This window comes from Citrus sinensis, chromosome 7 (genome assembly GCF_022201045.2).
Source record: "Citrus sinensis cultivar Valencia sweet orange chromosome 7, DVS_A1.0, whole genome shotgun sequence".
NCBI lineage: Eukaryota > Viridiplantae > Streptophyta > Magnoliopsida > Sapindales > Rutaceae > Citrus > Citrus sinensis.
In genome coordinates, this window is record NC_068562.1 from 25091142 (window position 1) to 25114413 (window position 23272).

Here is a 23272-nt window from a genome sequence, read left to right on the forward strand (position 1 = left end):
GCCTTATGAGTATAATAGGTAGGGGTTGGCACCAGATTATTTCAATTCATTTTTCAATTCAGACCATGTTGATCAACTTAGTTTCGATAAGATTTTGACTTCACAGAAACTTAAAAAAAAAAATCAAAATATTATAGAATAGAATCGGAATTAGACTTAGTCGACCAATTTTAATTTAGTTCGATTTTATAATTTATAATTTATATTTACTTTTATTTGTATTTTATGTTTATTTTATAGCCCACCAATAATAACATGATACATATTCACTTATGTAACAAAATATTAAGTTTTTTAATTCCAAAATTTGAACTGTTATCGAACCTATTTTTCAGATGTAACAAAGAAAAGAAGAAAAAAGGGAATGTATTTTTCATTCTAAAAAATTGAATTAAAATTGAAAAAATCAAACTGAACCGGCCTTTCTGTTGGTTCTACCATTTCTTAATATTATTCAAATTAATAATTTTGTTTCTGAAAATTGGATAGCATTAATGGTAATTAGAAACCATGGCCTTAAACTGCGATTAAATTGAAATCTAGGGACCCTAGACGTTTTTACTCATTATCTTATTTTCAACAAAATAAAATTCTGACGTTTGCCAATTGTGGCGGTTGCCGACATCGGGTGATTTGTTTATGATTACGTGGATTTTTCTTGGTTGGTGGAAGTTGGATGTGTCAGCATGTTTTGATGAGGTGGCTATTGGACATTGAGGAACATTAGCGACAGGCGATGGACTGATGGTATTTGAAAAAGTTTTTCTTTTTTTTTTCCTCTGAAAATGGTATTTGTAAAAACTTGGATGGATTTTTTTTTTTTACCGTTAATTTGGATATTGTTTGAGTTTGAATTTCATAATGCTGTATAAATAATAAATCATATAATTAATCCTACTGAATATTTCAATTGTTCACTACTAGAAAATTAATTCTAATTTGGCAAATATGTTATTTTTTCCCTTTTTTCATATTTGGGGTTATCACTTATTAATGAGATGTATTTCACAAAATAAATTTAGAAAATGTTTTCTATAATATTATTGTCCCAATATCTTCGTTGCATACTAGATACTCAATTAATATGCAAATGATTAACCTCTATGTAAACAATATAGTCAAGGGGTCTATTTTTATTTAGTTTTGTATAGTTTAGATGAGTAGAGAATTTGAATTCAAAATGAACAAAAGACGATCAAATTAATGCCGTAAAAACTACAACAACCACAATAAAGCCACCATTAAAATAATGACGTTATACAATTATTTCTAAACTTCCTTGAATAAAAATAAAGAAATTCAAACTCTTATTAAATTAAAATAACAGATACAAGACAAAATCTAAATAAATCAAAATCCAATTAAAATAAGATTAAGTACTTCTAGACTCCGAAAACTCGTCCTAAATCACCACCCTTGAAAAAAAATTAATCTTATTTTTCTTTTATTATTATTACCGAGGGTACATGGAGCTGTCAGAAATATACTGTGCGGAAAAATCCAGTGGATGATTCAACATCAACAATTGTCTTGTGTAGTGTGGTATAACAACAATTCCTTCCATCATCCAGATCACTTGTTTCATTGTTGGTCTTAAATTTAGCTCGCACTCCACACACCAAAGTCCAATCTTCACCAAATTTTCAAATTCCTCCATGTTAACATCTTCTTGATCACTTACCAAATTTTGGAGCTCCCCAGCTTCATAGCATTGATGAGCCCAGTCAATGAGAACAATTTCATCATCTCTCAAACTCTCATCCACGTTCTTTCTACAGCAAACAATTTCAAGCAACATGACTCCGAAGCTATACACATCCGCTTTCACAGTAATACGATTGTTGCGGCTGTGCAATTCTGGAGCTGTATACCCTCTTGTCCCTCTTAAAACTGTGTATGTTCTCGTTTGATCGGTCTTCAACAGCTTGGAAAGTCCAAAATCTGATATCTTGGCCTTCCAAGATTCATCCATGAGAATGTTATGCGGCTTGATGTCACAGTGGATGATTCTGGTTTCGCATTCATCATGTAAATAATGTAGCCCTTCCATAATCTCTAACGCAATCCTTCTCCTTTCACTCCAACTTAGGCGTTGCTCGGCTCTGAAAAGAAGATTTCCCAACGAACCATTTCTCATGAACTCGTACACCAGAAGCCTGTTTGATCCTTCACTGCAAAACCCCACCAAGTCCACCAAGTTCTTGTGATGGATTCTACCGATTATCTTCATTTCGTTTCGAAACTCACTTTCACCTTCTTCTACTATCTTTATTAGCTTCTTCACTGCAATTTCCTTCCCACCATTAATACAGCCCTTGTAAACCCTCCCCGAACCTCCCCTGCCAATCTCTTCCTTGAAATTTTCGGAAGCCAACACGATCTGCTCATAGCTGAATGACCTCAACTTGATTTCTTCAAATACATCAGGTGAACTCACTTGCCTTGAGATGATCTTGTAGCTCCACATCTGATGAGCCAACACAAAATACAGAGTTGAGAAGAAAATTATCAGGGAAAAGGCAATTAGAACAATAACAACAATTACAAATTCCTTGCCAATTTTCTTGATTGTCTTATTGATAACCTCATCTCCACCTTTAGAAAAGCCACTAACTCTAACTTTGATCAGAGCTTTGTTCTGGCTTGTACTATTTTTTTTTCCCATATCTCAAAGGAAGCTTGTGTTTAAAGCACAGTTGGTTCAGAAACATTGCCACGACGCAATTACAATCCTCCAAACATGCCCTTGAACAAGCTTCTTCACTTGTCCGTGATAGAACTTTAAGTATTTATGTTTGGCAAGCGAGAAAGCTAAAAGAAAATGAAAGAAAATATCATGATGAAAACTTGAGAAACTTCTTATTATTGATCTAAACAGATTACACAGATATTTATATGTCATGAGAGCAGCTTGTTGCGTTTGTTAGTAATCTGTTACACACATATGAAGAATGCTTGTTCTGAGTAACTAACTAAGCCACGTCACCAAGCCACATCAGCTGAGGAAGTGAATCTACTGCAGTCAAGCACAGCTGAATAAACTGCACCCGATTCCTTTGTTCTTCATATTAAGCAGCTTCACTAACATCCCCTCTTAAACTGAAGCTTCTTTTCTATTCTCTACAAATCATCAGCTTCACTAATATCCCCTCTTGAGCTGAGGCTTCTAGGATGAACATTTAACTTGCTATGCAAATAATGAATCTGAGTGAAAGTGAGAGCTTTAGTTAAGACATTAGTTGTTTGATCTTCACTAGGCACAAAACAAACAACTAACTCTTTAGATGCCACTTTATCTCCGATGAAATGAATGTCCAGCTCAACATGCTTTGTTTTAGCATGATAAACTGGATTGTAAGCCAATGCTATTGCACCCTGATTATCACACCATATAATTGGTGTAGCACTTAACTGAATTCTCAGCTCAGCAAGCAAGGACTATATCCAAATAACCTCTGATGCAGCATGAGCCAAAGCTTTATACTCAGCTTCTGTACTAGATCTTGAGACAACTGCTTGTTTCTTAGATGACCATGAAACTAGATTAGCACCTAGATAAACTCCAAAACCAGCAACTGACTTCCTATCATCTCGATCACAAGCCCAGTCTGAATCAGTAAAATAATTTATTTGCATAGCTCCACAATTATAGAACTGCAGACCAAAATGTATTGTGCCTTTTAGATATCTTAACAACCTTTTGCATGCTTCCCAATGTGCAGTTCTTGGATTGGAAAGAAATTGACTAAGCTTATTGACAGTGAAAGCTATTTATGGTCTAGTGAGAGTAACATATTGCAGGGCTCCAATAATACTTCTATATTGAGAGATATTGGAAATCTCAAAACCTGAAGCTTTTGTTAGCTGCTGGCCTGTAGACATAGGTGTTGGCACTGGACTGTAGTTGACTAAATCATGCTTTGCCAAAACATCAGCAATGTACTTAGCCTGAGACAAATGAATTCCATTTCAAATTTTAGAAACTTCAATTCCTAAGAAGTAACTGAGTTCTCCTATATCTTTCAAGGCAAAAGTCTGTTGCATATCTTGGATAACTTGTTGAACTTTTACTGAGCAGGAACCAGTAACAATAATATCATCCACATACACCAAAACTAGAATTAAGTGACCATTTTCTCTCTTATAAAAGAGTGAATTATCTGACTTGGAATTCTGAAAATGCCACTGAGACAGCATAGTTGTTTTAAGTCTAGCAAACCAAGCTCTTTGATCTTGTTTCAAACCATAGAGAGCTTTCCTTAGTTTACAAATGTGCTGAGGTTTATGAGAATCAATAAAACCTTCAAGTTGTGACATATACACTTCCTCATCAAGAATGCCATTTAGGAAGGCATTGTTGACATCTATTTGCCTAAGAACCCAATTGTTCATGACTGCAATGCTTAGAACTACCCTGACAGTAAATGCTTTTACTACTGGACTAAAAGTTTCAGTATAATCAACACTATGGGTCTGATGGAAGCCTTTAGCAACCAACCTTGCTTTGTACTTCAGAATGGTTCCATCAGGATTGTATTTGATTCTGAAAACTCATTTGTTACCAACTACTTTAACAAGAGCAGTAGGCAGAACTAAATCCCATGTGTGGTTAACCTTTAAGGCTTTAAACTCTTCTTGCATAGCTTTCAACCATAATGGATCAGATAAAGGTTTGTGCTAAAAGAACATAAAGATAAGACTTTGGCTTGAAAATGTCATTCTTTGATCTGGTTATCATAGAATTACCAATGGAAGGAGGTGCAGAAAGAATTTGAAGGGGGGAATTATGGGAATGAGAAGTAAATGGTGAGATCTTAAGTATGGCAATAGTTGAGTGTGATAGTGAGGTATTATGTGCATTAAAATTTTGAGACAATACCTGAGAGTTGAAAACTGGAGATACATGATCAGCTGCTGAAGTTGCTGTTAAAGGAACCTGGAATTATGTAACAGAAGAAGACTCAGAAGCTGACTCAACTAAAGAATTGATTCGAACAACTTCTGTAACTGATGAAAAATCTATACCAGGAACATAAGGAAAAGATTTTTCATCAAAGATCATATGATTAGAAATATAGACCCTCCCAGATGAATGAAGACATTTATATCCCTTATGATGAGAGCTGTATCCAATAAAAATACATCTCCCAGTTCTGAACTCAAGTTTGTGTCTATTATAAGGTCTAAGATAAGGAAAACATGCACAACCAAGGATCCTAAGAGTAGAATAATCTGGTGTTTGATGAAAAAGTTTCTGATATGGAGAGATATTATGTAAAGTTGGTGTAGGAAGTCTGTTGATCAAGAAGATTGATGTATGAAAGGCATCCCACAAAAAATGTAAGGGTAGATGAGCTTGGGCAATTAAGGTGAGACCAATATCAACAATATGCCTGTGTTTTCTCTCAATTCTTCCATTTTGATAATGGATGTGAGGACAATAATGCCTAAAGTGTATCCCTGAGTTATTGAGTAGAGATGAAAAAGACCTGAATTGCCCACCCTCATCTGTTTAAACAACCTTGATGTTTCTTTGTAGATGTTTTTCAATGAAATTTTTAAAACTAACAAATACAGGTAGAACATCAGATTTTGCACTTAATGGGAAAATCCAAGTAAACCTGCTAAAATCATCAAGTATGGACATGTAATAGATGTAACCTAGGCTGGAAACAACATGAGAAGGTCCCCAAAGATCTGCATAAAGAAGTTGTAATGGTGCTGTAAAAATGGTTTTAACAGAATTAAAATGAAGCATATGATTCTTCCCAAACTGACATGCATTACAGAATTCTAACTCTTGAATTTTATTGATATCAATAAACTTTTTACATGAATTTAGAACTGTTTTTAATGTGTGAATGGCAGGTGCCCCAATCTTCTATGAAGAAGATTTACATCAAGAGATTTTTCAGTCACAACAGACAAATAAACTTTGTCACTGCCCTGACAAGAATTTGAACTAATTTTTTCACAAGTTGAATGAGGAAGATAAACAAAAAGAGACTGAAACTTATTTTGACTAAGAATGACTGTATTGACAGCAGCTGACTGAGTAACAGACTGAGGATGGGAGGATGAGATTGGACTTTTGATTTTATAGAGGCCTCCTTTAGCAACTCCTTCAAGCAAGATGATCCCGGTGCTCCTGGCCTTAATGAAACAAGATGTGCCAACAAATTCAAGTGTAACATTGTTGTCAGCAAGCAATTTAGAAACACTAAGCAAATTTTTGGTACATGTAAAACATGATTAAGAAGCAGTGATTCAAAAGTGTTTGTGACAAGCTGAACTGATCCAACATGTTCAATAAGCAATGCATTTCCATCACCAACCAATAATTGTTCATTACCAATATAAGCTTTAGAATTGACAAGCTTACTTAAATCATTTGTGTTATGATTTGTGGCTCCACTGTCAATATACCATGAGCGATCTTCAACAATCTCAGGATTTGCAGCACAGTGTGGCTGAGTTGGTGGAGCTGAAGTACTAGGCATTCCATTAGTGAAACCAGGAGCATATGGTGAGAATCTATTAGTGTAACCAGGAGTAAAGTTATTAAATCCAATGGTGTAGTTAAAAGGAGGATAACCAGAGATGATAGCAGGATCTGAGTATGCCATAGTAGCTTGAAAAGCAGCACCCCTCGGCATACAAGAGTTTCCAAAATTTGATCCAAAATGAGGACCAGGAACCATTGAGCCCCTTCCAAAACTATTAAAAGACCTGCCTTTACCATATTGACCTCTGAAATTCCCTCTACCAAAAATCTTTTGAGGCACAAAAGAAGGATTAAACCAGTTCTTGCACCTATTTGCTCCATGTCTAGGAATGAAGCAAATTTGCCAGACAACATCTGAGAAATTTCTTCCACCAGCAATTTGAGATCCATTATTATTACAACCACCATTTGGACTATTATCACCACCAAAATTACCTCCAAAGTTTTTCTGAAAACCATTGTTATTTTTACCAGAATATTAACCTTTTTAAGCTATATTTGCTGACATATGATGCATAACATCACTAGCAAGTTTGCCTTTCTTTTGTTCAATCCTATTTTCATGATTTAGAAACAACGAATACAGATCATCTAAGGTAATGGTTCCTTCTCTAGCTAGAACAGCAATTGTCAAGGACTCATAATCAGAAGAGTCAAGACCAGTCAACACATGCATAACGAAGTCATTAAGCTCTACTGGTTTTCTTGCTAAGGCTAATGTATTAGCTATTCGTTTGATTTTAGTAAAATCCTTTCTTAATAGTTTGGATTTGCATTCAAAGAGTTTGAATTCGAGCTTGAGACTGAGAAATGAACATATTGTTAAGTGAATCCCAAAGCTGTTTTGAAGTAGTGCAGTCGATCACAGTTGACAGCAAGTTTTGCTGAATAGATGATAGCATCCAGCTCAAGAGGAGTTGATCCGTTTTCACCCAAGCAATGAAATCAGGATTTGCAGATCGTAGCTCACTTACATTTGATGACGAAGCTTCACTAGCGCTAGTAAATGGAAGAAATTGCCCTGGACATTTCAAACCACCATTGATGAAACTTTCTAACCCATTTCCTTTGACTGATGCTAAGACTTGTGTTCTCCACAGAATAAAATTGTTCTGATCCAATTTTACAGGTGTAACAAAGTTATAAAAAGTATTAGATTGAATCATGCTTGCCATTGATGGCTCTGATACCATGATAGAACTTTAAGTATTTATGTTTGGCAAGCGAGAAAGCTAAAAGAAAATGAAAGAAAATATCATAATGAAAACTTGAGAAACTTCTTATTATTGATCTAAACAGATTACACAGATATTTATATGTCATGAGAGCAGCTTGTTGCGTTTGTTAGTAATATGTTACACACATACGAAGAATGCTTGTTCCGAGTAACTAACTAAGCCACGTCACCAAGCCACATCAGCTGAGGAAGTGAATCTGCTGTAGTCAAGCACAGCTGAATAAACTGCACTCGATTCCTCTGTTCTTCATATTAAGCAGCTTCACTAACATCCCCTCTTAAACTGAAGTTTCTTTTCTGTTCTCTACAAATCATCAGCTTCACTAATAGTCCGAGTGACAATATCATACTCATCGCGCTCCCAGGAAGTGTTTTCTAGAAGAGAAATGTTGTAACTGTTGCCACTCTTGTCTTCAAGGCAATCTTCTATTGTGGAATTTAACTTGCAGCCCTCTTGAGGCTTTTCCGAATCAATGTAAATGAATCTCGGAGGACAAAAACAATCAATGCCTGTACCGTTAAGGCTGCAATAGCTGTTCAATCCGCAAGTTCCTTTCACTGCACAACGATCTTCATCAACGATTGCCACCCACAATATCTTGGAGCTAAAGCTACTGCTAGTCCCAATTTGATGCTGATAAAGCCTGAAAACGCCATCAACATCAAGAGTAGCTCGATACAAGGTTGTCCTATTAACTGAAAGTCTACCTTCAATTAAATTCTTTACAACAGATCCAGTTGAATTTCCAAGATATAAAGTGCCATCTTGGTCTAAATTCAAAGTTACGTTATGTCCGGCACCTGAGGTATAAGATGACCAATAACCATATTTATCTTCTTGGATACTTCTCAGTGGAAATGCATTCAAATTCCCATCTGATTGCATCCAGAGTTTGAAGTTTCCAGTAGATTGATTGGTTAAAGATATGCTTGAATATAACGCTGAATTTGTAGCTAGCTTTTGGCCTACCAAAAGGGTATGTGTTGGATTATCAAAACTAGCCCAAACAGTTTGAGAGCTTAAGTCATACAACACAAAGTTACCAGAATCAAGTATTGCAGCAGCCACAGTTGTTCGAGTAGGCTCAGCTATCAACTGGACTTCGCCATTGGAGTTGCGAAGCAGGACTCTGCTGCCATCGACAGAGAACTGGAGAGCAGCACCAGATGAGACCACGGGGTCTATGCGTCGAGCAGTCCATACAACAATTATGTCATTTGCTGGGCCGCTGCCAATAAGCCATATTCCAGCCCTGAAGCCATTGCCCGTAGGGTAAAATCCGAAAGCAAAATGACCAGAAGGAGAAGGCCAGAAATTTGGAGAGGAATTTGTGTAAAGAGTGGAACCTGTGGTTATGTTGGATTGTGGTGTTTGAGCTCTGGACGTTGAGAACATATAGATAAATAAGATGATAAGGAAGGTTTTAGTCCATTTGCCTATTGGAGTTAGCTTTTATAATGAATGTCAAAAGGGTTTTTGCTTCTTGCTACTTGCTTCCATTTGTAGTAATTGCTAGGGGACTTCTTAGCGAATTTGGTGGTCGACACAAAGTAAACTCTCTGCTTGATTTTGTATTAAAGTCAAGTAAATGGTTGATTTAGGTTGACACTTTCTCAATCGGACTAACGTCATATGGTCGGATTTTATTTTGTTTTTGGCAATAATATGGTTGCACTTGCTTGCTTTTTATTTATTTATTGTTCATTTAAAGTCTAATATTCATTGATGCAATAAAATCATTGATTCTAAGATCCTAGCCCCCGAGGCCAAAATGACCCAAGCAAGCAAACGTAACTCTAGTCAATAATGGATTTGGAAAAAAGATGTGGTCTATATATGATTTTTGGTCGCTGGCCATATTTTCCTCCATATGCTAAATCCACGATTGCATTTGATATTTTTCAGTCAAAGCACAATGACTTGCATAGTACATTTGACCCCCCCCCCTTTTTTTTTTGGGCACTGAATATTGTGCAAAAGACTTGAGCATTTGACCTTAATATCATTCTTCCATCATTCAAGAAATTAAACCGTGTTGAGAGGGACAATGAAAATAACTTTCTGGAATTTGCAACCAAAATCTTCTTAGACCAATTAAGTTGTAGAATATGTGAATAATCAAATTTTGACCGATCCGCGTAATTAGTTAGGTCGCATTACTTTCTTTCAGGATGCATTTGGTATACTATATATTATGTTATATTGCATTATTTTAATGCTGGTGTATTATATTATGTTGTATTGCATTAGCATTGTATTATAACAATGTAGTACAATGTTTGGTGCTACACTGTACTGTATTATTTTTTCTGATTAATTTAAATAAATTATTATATTATATTAATATATTTAAATTGTATTAATATTTCATATTATTTATATTATTATTAATTTTATATTAATATTATTCGAATTTATTCATATTTAAATATTTATTATTAGTTATAAAAATTATAAATTTATTAATAAATTATAATGTAAAAATATTAATTTATTAATATTTTTAGAGGTTTGGGTACATACACAGTACCAGATCCGGATCTGGTATTGTGAACAGTTTAAAGATTTTTGTATATTTCCTTCTGGTATCAGAGCCAAGGGGAGGATAGTGTAAAGCAGTTTATAGTTCTGTATTTAAAGACTTGTGTTTTATTTTGAAGTTTTGTTGTGTGGTGAATCCTTACTGGTAGTAAGTCCCGCCATAGGATAAGGTCATCTGTTTATGGCTGTAAAACCATACCTGTAGCCATTCTGACAAAACCATAGATAGACCATAGGTTTTTACTCATGGACCCTATACACTGTAGAACATCATCCTTTTCTAGCTCTTCTTCCGGGAAGACTAGTGCTTCAAAGTATGTTGTGAGTTCAGAAGAATTCTTTATTGAGAACTTTGATAAAGCAATTGATTGTTGGGAACTTCCAAAAATTTCTAAAGAAAAGATTTACAAAACAAAAAAGCTTGATTTTTTAAAGAGTGATTACATTATAAAGACTGAAGAACGTGACATAACTCTTTCAAATCCATTTGAAACAATTCACTTGTTTTCTGAGCATTCTTTAAAGAAATTAAAAGAAAAGAATTTCAATTATATTCATATCGGACTAATTCAAGTCGGTATAAAACCCTTAACCAAAGAAGGCTTGGATACTTCTATCCTTGCTGTCCTAAGAGATGGGCGATTCATCTCTTTTGATGATTCTTTGCTAAGTAGCATCGAATCCAGTCTTTGTAAAGGTCCAATTTCATTTGATTGTTATCCAAACATAACAATTTCACTTAAAGATAAAAATATTTTGAAAAGCATGATTTTACAAATCAAAACTCATAATTATAATATGATTGAGGGATCCATCCCAGTTGCCTTAATTTTTAAAATCTCATATAAGGCAATGATCACTGCATTCAGTACACAACATAAATTCCAGTAAAAAAGAGATGAGACTCTTCTCTTGCAGACTGATTTATCTAGAGCCAACACTGTCATTCCAAAACCTATTCAATGGAAAGATGTCCATCTTCCAGAAGAATGGATTCTTGAAGGAGCCGCTCCACCAGCGATTCCAAAACAACTTGAGCCTAATACAGAGTTGCAAAATGTGACTCAATATTCTGATGGAAAAGTCAAATTGTCATTTAGAAGATCTGCTTCAACTAGATTTTCTGATAAAGAGTCGTGCTCAAGTATTCCTTCACTAGAAAGGAAATTTACAAAAATCCCTTCTGTTATAAATCTTCCTTTTCAAAGTCAACCTAGGTTTTCAACTTCAGATATACCTAGCACTTCTATACGATCTGTTGACTATGCCACTAGTGTTCCTCACCCTATTTACACTAGTAGTCAACATGAACAAAGGCAGGAAGAGAAAGAACCTTCTCCTCCAACTTCCCCTACATTTTCTGCTGTTACAGAAAATGTTATTAATGTCATTGAAAAGGAATTTGAATTGGATAAAGCTTTTCTGCATAAAGACTTTTATTCTGATTTAAACAAAGAAAAAAGACTTTGGTTTTTCAAACACTTTTTAAATCAAAGAAAAGAAATCCAACAAACTTATTATGAATTTGTGAATCTTCATCAAGTTCATATATTGTTTTTTGATTGGTTCGAGATATATTCTTTTAATAACAACATCTCTTACCCCTTCAAAGAGTCAAACCCTATTACTATTAGGAAGAAGACCACTGAATGGAAACTCTCCGAAAGTAATAGAACAGTCGATTCTGAGCATCCACCCCTCCGGAGTATAACTGTTGACCACGGCGAACCTCCTATAGAAATCAGAGCTTCACCTTACAAAATCCCTAAGCCTAACGATACTGATAGTAATTTAAGTAGTATTATTCAACAGAATAATTTCTGTAATACTAACTTAAATACTATTGGAAAGCAATTGACTAGGATAGAAAACCAAATCCAGAAGTCAACCATTACTATTCCTTCAATTTCACCTATTCCAACAAAATCGGATTCTGACAAAAAGCTTAAGGAACCTATTTTCAAACCCTTTCAGGTTTCGAAAACTAGCCAAAAGCTTGTTCAAGAGTCAAAATCAGATTTTGCTAAAGCCATTAGAGAACAATTAGATAGGATAGAAGCTGCTTCTTCCTCATCTAGCAAAGTTCAGATAGCCCCTGATACTCCTCAATCTAGCAAGATTGGAGTATTAGAGAAAGATGATCAAACTTCTATAGCCTCTTCGGACGTAGAAGCCTTCCAAGAGGAACCTACTCCTAAAGCCAACAAAATCCATTGGGAATTAGCCCTTCCTACTGTCAAGACTCCACCGGATCTAGCAATAGATAATAGACCAAGTGCATTAAATCAATCCAGATATAATGCATCTTCAGTCTATGAGTGGAATATTGACGGCATGTCTGAGTACAATATCCTAGGATTGTTGCAACAAATGACAATGGCAGCCAATGCCTATAAAACCCAAGCAGGAACCTCTGATCGTGCTATATCAGAATTCCTAATTGCCGGTTTTACTGGTCAACTAAAAGGTTGGTGGGATCATCTTCTCACTAATCTCCCTATTCTTGATGAGTTCAACAATCCAATTCAGGATGCTGTTGCTACTCTAATTTTAACCATTTCCCTCCATTTCATTGGTGACCCTTCACACCTTCGTGATAAAAACGCTGAGTTACTACATAATTTAAGATGTAGGAAACTTAGTGAATTTCAAAGTTACAAAACCTCTTTTTTCACCAGACTATTTCTAAGGGATGATGCAAATCATATAACCTGGAAAGAAAAATTTCTTATTGGATTACCTACCCTTCTAGGTGAAAAAGTAAGAAATTCCATCAAAGCCCTTTATGATAATCGTATTCCTTATGACGAGCTTACCTATGGTGAACTTGTCAGTTTTGTCAATAAAGAAAGTTTAAAGATTTGTCAAGATTTGAAATTACAGAAACGACTTAAGTGGGAGCTTAAGAAGTCTAAACAAGAATTAGGCGGTTTCTGCAAACAATTCAATTATGACCCCTTTAAAACTTCTTATTCCAAAGATTGTAATGACGAGTGTTCTACTAAACCTCGCAGGAAACATTACAAATCAAAAAACTCTAGGAAACCCTTCCGTAATTTTAGGGAACTTCCTTATAAGAAACCTTCGAGGCCTTATAAGAAATCCAAATTCCCTAAAAGAAAAGAGTTTAGAGCGGAACCAAAAACCCCTTTTAATTACAAAGAAGCTATATGTCATAAATGTGGCATGAAAGGTCATACTGCAAATTATTGCAGGATGAACAAAAAGCTTCCTGAACTTGACCTCGATGAAGAGATCCTTTCCAAATTAGCCCCCCTTCTGGTCGAATCTTCTGATTCCGAATCTTCCATGTCGGGAGACAGTGATCCATATCAAGTTGATGAGCTTTTTGACTCAGATGACTCTGTATCTAGCAGTAGTGAATCTGAATCTGATTCATATTTAAAGAAAATCAATGTTTTGACTAAAGACCAAGAAACTTTTCTTGAACTTGTAAAGCATATTTCTGATCCAAATCTTCAAAAAGAATATCTTGATAAACTTTTGAAAACTTTGGATTTTAATAAAGCCGAGACTTCTAAAGTCCCAATTGTTAAAAAGAATTCTTATGATCTTACTCAAATTTTGGATAAAAAGAAAACAAAGAAGACGGTTCCTAATATCCAAGATCTTCAGAAAGAGATAAAAGAAATCAAAAGTGAAATCAGAGATTTAAAAGAAAAACAAAAAAGTGATTCTGATACTATCCAACTTCTTTTACAAAAACAATTGCAGGATAATTCAGACAATGAATCTAATCCTGATGATGGTGATGATATTAAAGTAGAAAACATTGAGTCAGTACCCAATGATTTTCTATTTGTTTTAAAGCAAATCACCACAAGAAAGTATTTGATTAAAGTCACTTTAATCTTTTCTGATGATTTTGCAATGGACGCCATTGCCCTTTTTGATACTGGAGCCGATTTAAATTGCATTAGAGAAGACATCGTCCCCAAAAGATTTCATGAAAAAACAAAAGAAAGACTTTCTGCCGCTAATAATTCAAAACTGAATGTCAGTTCCAAGGTTGAAGCCTCAATCCATAATAATGGTTTTGATTTTAAAACTTCTTTTGTCCTCACAAATGATATTCATCATGCCATCATTTTGGGAACTCCTTTTATAAATCTTATAACTCCATATACTGTCAATTATGATAGTATATCCTTCAAAGCAAAAAATGAAAAACTTGTTTTCCCGTTTATTGAAATACCAAAGACTAGAAATCTAAACATTGTCAAAGCTTGTTCTGTTTACCAAAATAAAATTAATGCCATTCTTAAGTCCAAACAAGATGATTTATTTTGTTTACAAAAAGATTTGAATTTCCAAAGAATTGGAAGTCAATTACAAAATGATTTTATACAAAGAAAAATCTCCGATTTCAAAAGCCTTATTGAAAAAGAAATATGTGCCGATTTACCATCTGCTTTTTGGAATAGAAAACAACATTTGGTAGATTTGCCTTATGAAAATTCGTTTGATGAAAAACAAATACCCACTAAAGCACGTCCAATCCAGATGAACATGGAATTGGAACAACATTGCAAAAATGAAATTAAAGATTTAGAGTCAAAAGGACTCATTGTTAAGTCAAGGTCCCCATGGTCTTGTGCCGCTTTTTATGTTAATAAAAATTCTGAAATTGAAAGAGGCGTACCTAGACTTGTGATAAACTACAAACCTTTGAATAAAGCTTTAAAATGGATTAGGTACCCAATACCTAATAAAAAAGATTTTCTCCAAAAACTTTGTTCAGCTTTCATTTTTTCCAAATTTGATATGAAGTCTGGTTTTTGGCTGATACAAATTCACCCCAAAGATCGATATAAAACAGCTTTTACTGTTCCCTTTGGACAATACGAATGGACAGTAATGCCTTTTGGTTTGAAAAATGCACCCTCAGAATTTCAAAGAATCATGAACGATATTTATAATCCCTATTCTGAGTTTTGCATCGTTTATATTGATGATGTGTTGATTTTTTCTCGAAGTATTGATCAACATTTCAAACATTTAAAGACTTTTTATCTTGTTACAAAAAAGGCTGGATTAGCCCTTTCTAGTTCAAAAATTTCTTTATTCCAAACAAATGTCCGGTTCCTTGGTCATCATATTTCCAAAGGAACTATCACTCCAATAGAGAGATCACTTTTGTTTGCAGATAAATTCCCAGACAAAATTCTGGACAAAACCCAATTACAAAGATTTCTTGGTAGTCTAAATTATGTTCTCGATTTTTGCCCTAATATCAATAGGATGTCTAAACCTTTGCATGATAGGTTAAAAAAGAATCCTGTTGCATGGTCAGAAGAACATACCAAAGTTGTTAGATTAATAAAGCAATCTGTGAAAAATATTCCATGCTTATTTCTTGCAAATCATGCTTTACCTAAAATTGTTGAAACTGATGCATCTGATATAGGTTATGGAGGTATATTAAAACAAAAGGAAAATGACAAAGAACAGATAGTACAATATGTTTCTGCACATTGGAATGATTGCCAGAAAAATTATTCTACTATCAAAAAAGAAATTCTTTCTATTGTTTTATGCATATCTAAATTCCAAAGTGATTTACTAAATCAAAAATTTTTACTTAGAATTGACTGCAAAGTTGCAAAACATGTTTTAGAAAAAGATGTTCAAAACATTGCATCAAAACAGATTTTTGCACGATGGCAAGCTATTTTAAGTGTTTTTGATTTTGATATTGAATTTATTAAAGGTGACAAAAATTCTGTTCCTGATTTTCTAACCAGAGAATTTCTTCAAAATAGATAATGCCGCCAAAGAAGAAAGATAAAGGTAAAGCAGTTCTAAAAGTTACTGGTTCTCAAGAACCTTCTAAAGAACCCCAGTCAACCCCTTCTAAAGAAAAACTACTTTCTTCTGCCATGCCCATTAAATCTTGGATAGAAATGGTTGAAGAACATGGAGCCCAATACAAATCTATTTCTTCTGATGACCAAGTAAAGCAATGGATGAGTTCTATTACAAAATCCCCTGAGCTCATGCTCGCCCTTCAAAACCTTTCTCAAAGCCAAATTTCTCCTAAAAAAGAAATTGAAATTACAAAACCCTCTTCCCAAAATGTTGTTGTCTCTGCTGAAAGCTCATCTTCTCAAATTGTGCTTTCTCAGCCAACACCTTCAAAGAAAACCTCTGATTGGTTTGATAAAACCCATTTTCAAAACATTCTTTCTATGGAAGATGGATTTTACCATACTGATCATTTTCAAAGCATTTCAAAGTTTTTTCCCAAAGGCTGGTTTTTCAAACCATGGGATTTGACAAAACCCCAGTCTTACTATCAAAGCATTTTAGAAATAACTGAATCCGTTAAATTCAAGCATTTCTTTCTTGATAAAACCCATTCTGAGCCGGCTTATTCCACGGCCACAATCTTAAAAGTTTTGAGCCCAAACCAGTGGGGTGATCTACTCCACAATTTCAAAACCTTTCCTTTAAATTTTGAGACCCGTTTACCACATTGTCGGACTTTTTCCTACTGGGATTACCAACAAGCCTGGTATAACACCTTTTTTATCCAAAACCCTAAAAAATCTCATTCTTGGTTATTTTTCTTTAATTCAAAAATAACCGTCCAAAGCCTACCAAATTGGTTTCATCATTGGTGGAACTTCTTCAGACCAATACCTCAAATCCTAACTCCAAATGCCACAAATTGTTTAAACCTCTTTAAAACCATTATAATCCTTCTGACTCAGAGAAAAGATTTCCCCCCTTTCTCTGTTTTTGTACAAACTTCTTCCTACCATGGGTCTGGATGTGGAACCTCCGATTTCATACTCATGAGTCCCAAGTCATCCTTCAAAGAACCTTCAAAGTCAAATGGTGGTCAAAATTTGATGAACAGTCCAAATTAACTGTTAACATGATCAAAGATTGGCTCTCCTCTAAAAACCTCCTACAACCAACCCTGGAAGCCTCTAAAGCCCAACAGACCTTCCTAACCCAAAAATCCAAAGCCCAGTCTCTATTGGCAAGCGCCAAAACTGAAGATGAATATTTCAAAGCTATGGAACAACTCCTCGCCTCAAGATCAAAATCCTCAGTTGCAGACTCCTCTGAAGATGAAGATGATGATGAAGACGAAGAGCCATTCATTTCCCTTGGAGATGAAAACAAAAATGATTGTTTCGGCATTTTCTCTCCTGTAAAGCATTGTAAATAATTATTTGATTATTTACTTAAAAAAAAAAATTTCTAGTATTTCTTCGGGTGGTCCTCTGGACACAAGTGAGAGCGCACATGTCTCTTCACCCGTATCGTATTTCAATTTTTGTACAAAGCCTCTACTATTCAAAGATACGATCCAGATGTTACTGTGCACTTAAAGTCCCGCTACAGTGAACAGTGCAACGTTCCAGATGTTACTGTGCACTTAAAGTCCCGCTACAGTGAACAGTTTAAAGATTTTTGTATATAAACCGAGAGGAAGACTTAGACTCCTCAGGTTTTTCATTTCTCATTTTCAGAGCCTCTCTCTCTACTTCTCTTCCTTCTCTCTAAAACTCTCTCTCTCTCTCTCTGGGAATAGGAATCTGGAATCCGAAGACAAAAAGGAATTTCTCCTGTCTTCAGATTAATTTCCCATAATTTCCCTTTCTTCTCTACAAAGAAAAGCAATCAATGTAAGCATTCCATTTTTTTTTTCATTAAAGCACTTGCAATTTAATTTAAAGCCATTTCAATTCCATGTACTTTAAATTTCTGCAATTTACTTTTCTGCAATTTAATTTTATGCACATTTAAATTCCAGCAATTTATTTTTAAAGTACTTTTCTTTTCAAAGCATGCTTGCAGACTGGTCTTTATCAGATCTGCCATAAAATTTCTACGTTCCTCTGAGGCAAAGAGACCGGATCTCGATCCTCAGTTGTAAATCTTCTCTTCTCCCTCCATTCCTTCAGAGCACCATTTCCGAGATCCGGATCTGGTACTGTGTATGTACCCAAACCTCTAAAAGAACCTAATCTAAATCTGATAATAGCCCAATAAAAAGAATCAACCACGTTTAAAGCAACTTAACTTTATTTGGTAAAATAAAACTGATTTGGTATATCGGCTGGAAACCCGAACGTGCGGACTATTGATCTGTTCTAAATCAGATCTGGGTCCAAAGGCTTCACTTTGTGTAGCATCGATCTGGTTTAAGAACGCCACGTACCAATTAGTTATTAAAAATTTGACCAACTGCGTTCAAATTTGTTTGATCACTGTATGATCCAAAGAACTCCATAACCAAACTCGGTAAAGCTTATTTAAAATAAACCAACCACGATCCAATTATTTTATCAAAAGTAAACAATAAAGAGTTTTTACGAAAACACATCCATCCTTCGATCCTATTTCCTTCTGGTATCAGAAGGAAATAGGATTCTGACAAATATAAAATTTATTAATAAATTATAATGTAAAAATATTAATTTATTAATAAATTTCAAATTTATTGAACACTAGGGTTTCAAATATACAAACTGATATTTATAGTATCTCTGAAATTCTTATTGATGTAAATACAGGTACTGTTAAAATTGAATCTTTTATTGATTTATTATATGTTAAAGTTGATGTACAATAGACACAATTCACTTGGCATATTAAATTCTTAGTCCACAATAAGTTCCAAGAAAATAATAAACCTAATGAGAATCTAAATAAACGTGCTTCACTATAATTAGTAACCAAGATATTAACTTAGTTACAAGGCTCATATATCTCTATCTTAGGAGCATCTACATAGCATTTTCCCATGGATTATTCTTCTTCCCAATATTAATTTTGCCCCAATAAGTAGTCTTTGCGATGTTGCTTCTCTTTTTATTGGGAAAAAAACTTTAAGCATGTCTTCTAAGATTTGGTTAAGCTTCTCTTCACTTATTCTTTCCCTAGCAAGCAGCAATCTTAAGGCTTCTCTTCATTTGTAAAATTAATGTTGAATATTAGAATAAGAACAATTATGCTATACCCATAAATAATGTCAAATATCATCCCTTACCATGCGGGCTCTCTTCAGCAGCAACAGCACCGCCATTTACAGTGCTGCTACTAACCTCAACTTCACTATTGCAGCAACAATAGCAACACCAGCTTCAGCATCTTCAGCAATCACGCCATCTTCATGTTCTTCAGTAACATCGCAATCTTCAAGATTTTCAAGAGTCTAAGGCTCCATCATCAAAATTCAAAACTACTTTCAACTTAATTTGAAGGATAAAGGAAATTTAAAGAGTGGAAAACAGTGCATCCAAATGGGTGTGATAGGAATTTCAAATGCACTCCACTCTCACTATGGCTTCTCCTAATCCATTCATTCATTTCTTCCAATTAAGGAGGCCATCACCATTCACCCCTCAATGTTATTGCATGCAAGTACCAAAATGCGTTCTAAGCACCCAATGAAAAGATGTGAGACATGAGTAAGTATGCATGAATTCACAAGAAGGCATATAAAATCTTAAGTAACGCACCATATTTCAAACTTCTCATATCATTCCTAGGACAAAATCGAACCAAAAAATACAACTTTGCAATCATGAGTAACACTAGCGTTAATTGTAATTAACCTAATTCAATAAATTGTCATAACCTAATTCAATAAATTTTCACCGTTACTTCCGGTTCCACAGTATTCAAACTCTTTAATACAGCAACCCAGTATGAAATAGGAGCTATACAGTTAACAAGATATATTAACACATAAGCTATACAGAGCATTTTAAGTTACTTCATGTTAAAGTTATTTAATCATACTTCAGATACCCATATTATCAAAACATGCCCCCTTCAATTAAGGGTCTGTAACCTATATATATATATATATTTAAGGAATATAACCAGAATTCGCTCCTTTAACTTCCACAAGCCGTGCACTCTTCATGGTTTGTTGGAGAGCAAACCATCTGTGCCATCTTGGTTTCATCATCAGCCACCAACTCAGGCTTTCCCTGAATCACCAAGAGTTGGAAAAGTGAAACATTGGGGAAAAATAAAAAGTAACTAACTGTTCTAGCAGCAATCATCTTCTTCCTGCAAGAATCAGCCATGATTTTCTTTTTCTTAAAAAAAAAATTCAAATCGCCAATATTTTTACATTCTTCTCCAAATTCTTAACATTCACCTCATTCCCAAAACAATTGCTAGAAAACAGAACACAAACATAAAAACCAACAAACAAGCCAACAAATTAAAAAAAAAAAAAGCCCATCTCCTAAATTCACCAATTCAACACCACAATCTCCACTACCCTCTTAATCACACTCTCTCACATCAACGCCTTTACACTTCCAGATTTCATGGAAATGATTTCAATAGATTATTATTATTATTATTATTATTTATTTGGCTTTATAGAGCCATCAACTCAAACACTTGAATACCTAAATGGAAAAATGAAATCTGCACGTGAATTCGTTCGAATCTCGCCGTAGCACCACCGCCGCACCACGCTGTTGTTCGAATTCAAATGACACTGTCGCTCCAATCAAAGATTCAGATGCTGCGACTGTACCACTCACTTAATGATTGACGTTGCACGACGGCTGGGCTTGGCCGCACTGACAAGGTGTTCATTATGTTTGGCTCTTGAGAAATTGAAGGAGAAGGGAGGAAAATCAGTGAATAGGCGAGTGAGTTTGAGAGAAAAGTTTTGTTTTGGGTTTTGAGAAGAGAAATTTTGTTTCATAGTCGTGGCTGAGGTTGAGGATCGTGTTTGGAAGAAGAAAATATTTTGCCTCTCTTTTCGAATGCAATGCTGCCTAATTACGACTCCCCCACGGGTTTTTTTTTGCGGTGTTTGGTGTATTATAATGAGGTTTAATACAAAGTTAACTTTTTGCCAAAAATGATATTAGCTTTGAAATTGATTTTTCAGAAGCTGGACGTAGTTCGGTAATTTCGCCAAATGATTGGAATTTCAAAAGGTGGTGCACATTCGAAAGACATCAATTAAGCCTTAATTTCTTTTTGTGAGAGGATTCATACTGAATGAATTTTCAATCAGATACTTATGTTATTTTCCTTTTAAAAATAGAGAGGTGAATAAAGTCCAAATCAAATTTCAATTCCTATGCCCTTGAAATTCTAATTCATTTGGCCAACTAAATAAAATTATTTCAAAAACCATTCCGTTAGGCTCTTGAGACGTATATTCATGATCATTGAATGAGAAAATGTTCCACATCAGTTAATATTAGTTATTGGTATTAAGTACTCTCCCCAAGGTCAGGGACTTGATTTCGAGCCTTATCAGAGGGAATGAGATGAAATCTGATGATCCTTTGTTAAAAGCTTGAGAAGTTAAGCTTGAGACAGTGCTCCAACATTTCAACAGTGGGATTCATGTCCCTTGCCAAGTGTTTATACGTGAATTATTTGGATTTGCTGAGATGGTGCATTAGACAATTTTGTAAACAACTTGTAGATCCAAATCTCTGTAAGAAACTGCTTTTTCTTCAGTAATAGCGGTTTGAAAGCAATTGCTGTAGGTTGCAGAGAACTTGTATTTTCTTGAAGTAAATGACAGCAACTGTACTGGAACTATGGCACTGGTGTTCATTTGCGAAAAGTGGCTTATAATGTATGAGAGGTGTTTATAAATCAAACGGCCTTATATGCTGAATTCAGCAAATAAGAAATTATCAGGTGAGGTTAAAGTGAAGAAGGGCTTTTAACTGGGTTTTACCACAACATAAAACCTGTTTACAACATTATAAAAGTTCATTCTACACTTCAATAAATTATGGAATCCTTATTGGAAAAGCACTCTCTTCAGCAAATATTTACTGCAATGACTAACTCTTTACTTCAATTCATTATAACAGGGTCGATTTTGAAAGTATATTTTCCAAGGATTGAAATGGTCTGTAAATCGCGAAACTGTTTCCACAATGTGATTGAGAAATTGAGCAGGGATATTAAGTACAATTTGCAAATCTTCAATTGATGGAAAATTGCAGAAAACAAATGATGGATAATTAACTAACGACTACGATTTTGGGATGTTGTCAAGTAATCCGTCGGCTGCTGTCTTGCCCCTTTATCTCAGAGCTCCATTGAAGCCCATTGCTTCAAATCTCGATCGTTCAGAACCATGGCCATATATCTTGTCTCATGCTCCCTTCTTCAGATTCTCGATTCTCGCCTTTCGTTCATCGATCTCTTCAGAAAGCTGAGCTATTTCCTCTTGTAGCTCGTAAAAGGGTTGCCCTGTTAACAGTTTCATTATCTATTAGAAAATAACAAGCATCCGCTGTTGTTTTCACATGTTTCAAGGCGAAATCAACTCTAAGCCCAGCTATCTGAACAAGTTTCAACTGAAGCCACCACCTGACAATTAAGTCCACTTCGATATTCATCACCCCAGTGTCCCTCATGTCCCGCATAATGAAACAGAGCATGGTAAGGAGAATCCTCTTTAGGCTATGAGTAAACGGGCTACTGATAGTGTCCTCATATTTTTCAAGCATGCTCTTGGGAACTGGGGCTAACTCCAGATTGATTTGACAACCTCCCTACATTGACAACGCCTCTGTAATTCTTACATTAGCCAGATGATTAATCTCTTTCAAGCCATTGAACGTGTCCCGTAGAGTGCCCTCGTTTGTTTTCTTTTCCCTCATCTTCATTTTATCTTCAGTAAAGGATTCCGTAGTATCTTTGTAGGCTAAGCCTTTTCTCATCAGCTTTCTAACAATTTCTCTACTGATAACTTCCGTCCTGACATAATCGTCTTTGCAATTTCGTTTAAGAAACGGAATTATTATCTCTCAAGCAATGAAAAATTAATCAGGTCATCAGAATAGAAATGCTGGCTACGGCTGTAGAAACAACTAATATGTAAGAAAAGAAAATCGAGCTCAATAAAAATGATGCATTTTTCACCTAACAATATCTAAAATTCCAAAAGCATTGCATTGATGATATTCCCCAGAATAAGGCTTTAGGAGAAGTAGAGCAT

At 34.9% G+C, this 23272-nt stretch overlaps 1 pseudogene; it reads right to left on the reverse strand.

Moving 5' to 3' along the window:
- Window positions 1-548: 548 nt before the first annotated feature.
- On the reverse strand, window positions 549-17418 carry LOC102615834 (G-type lectin S-receptor-like serine/threonine-protein kinase LECRK4; annotated as a pseudogene).
- Window positions 17419-23272: the final 5854 nt, after the last annotated feature.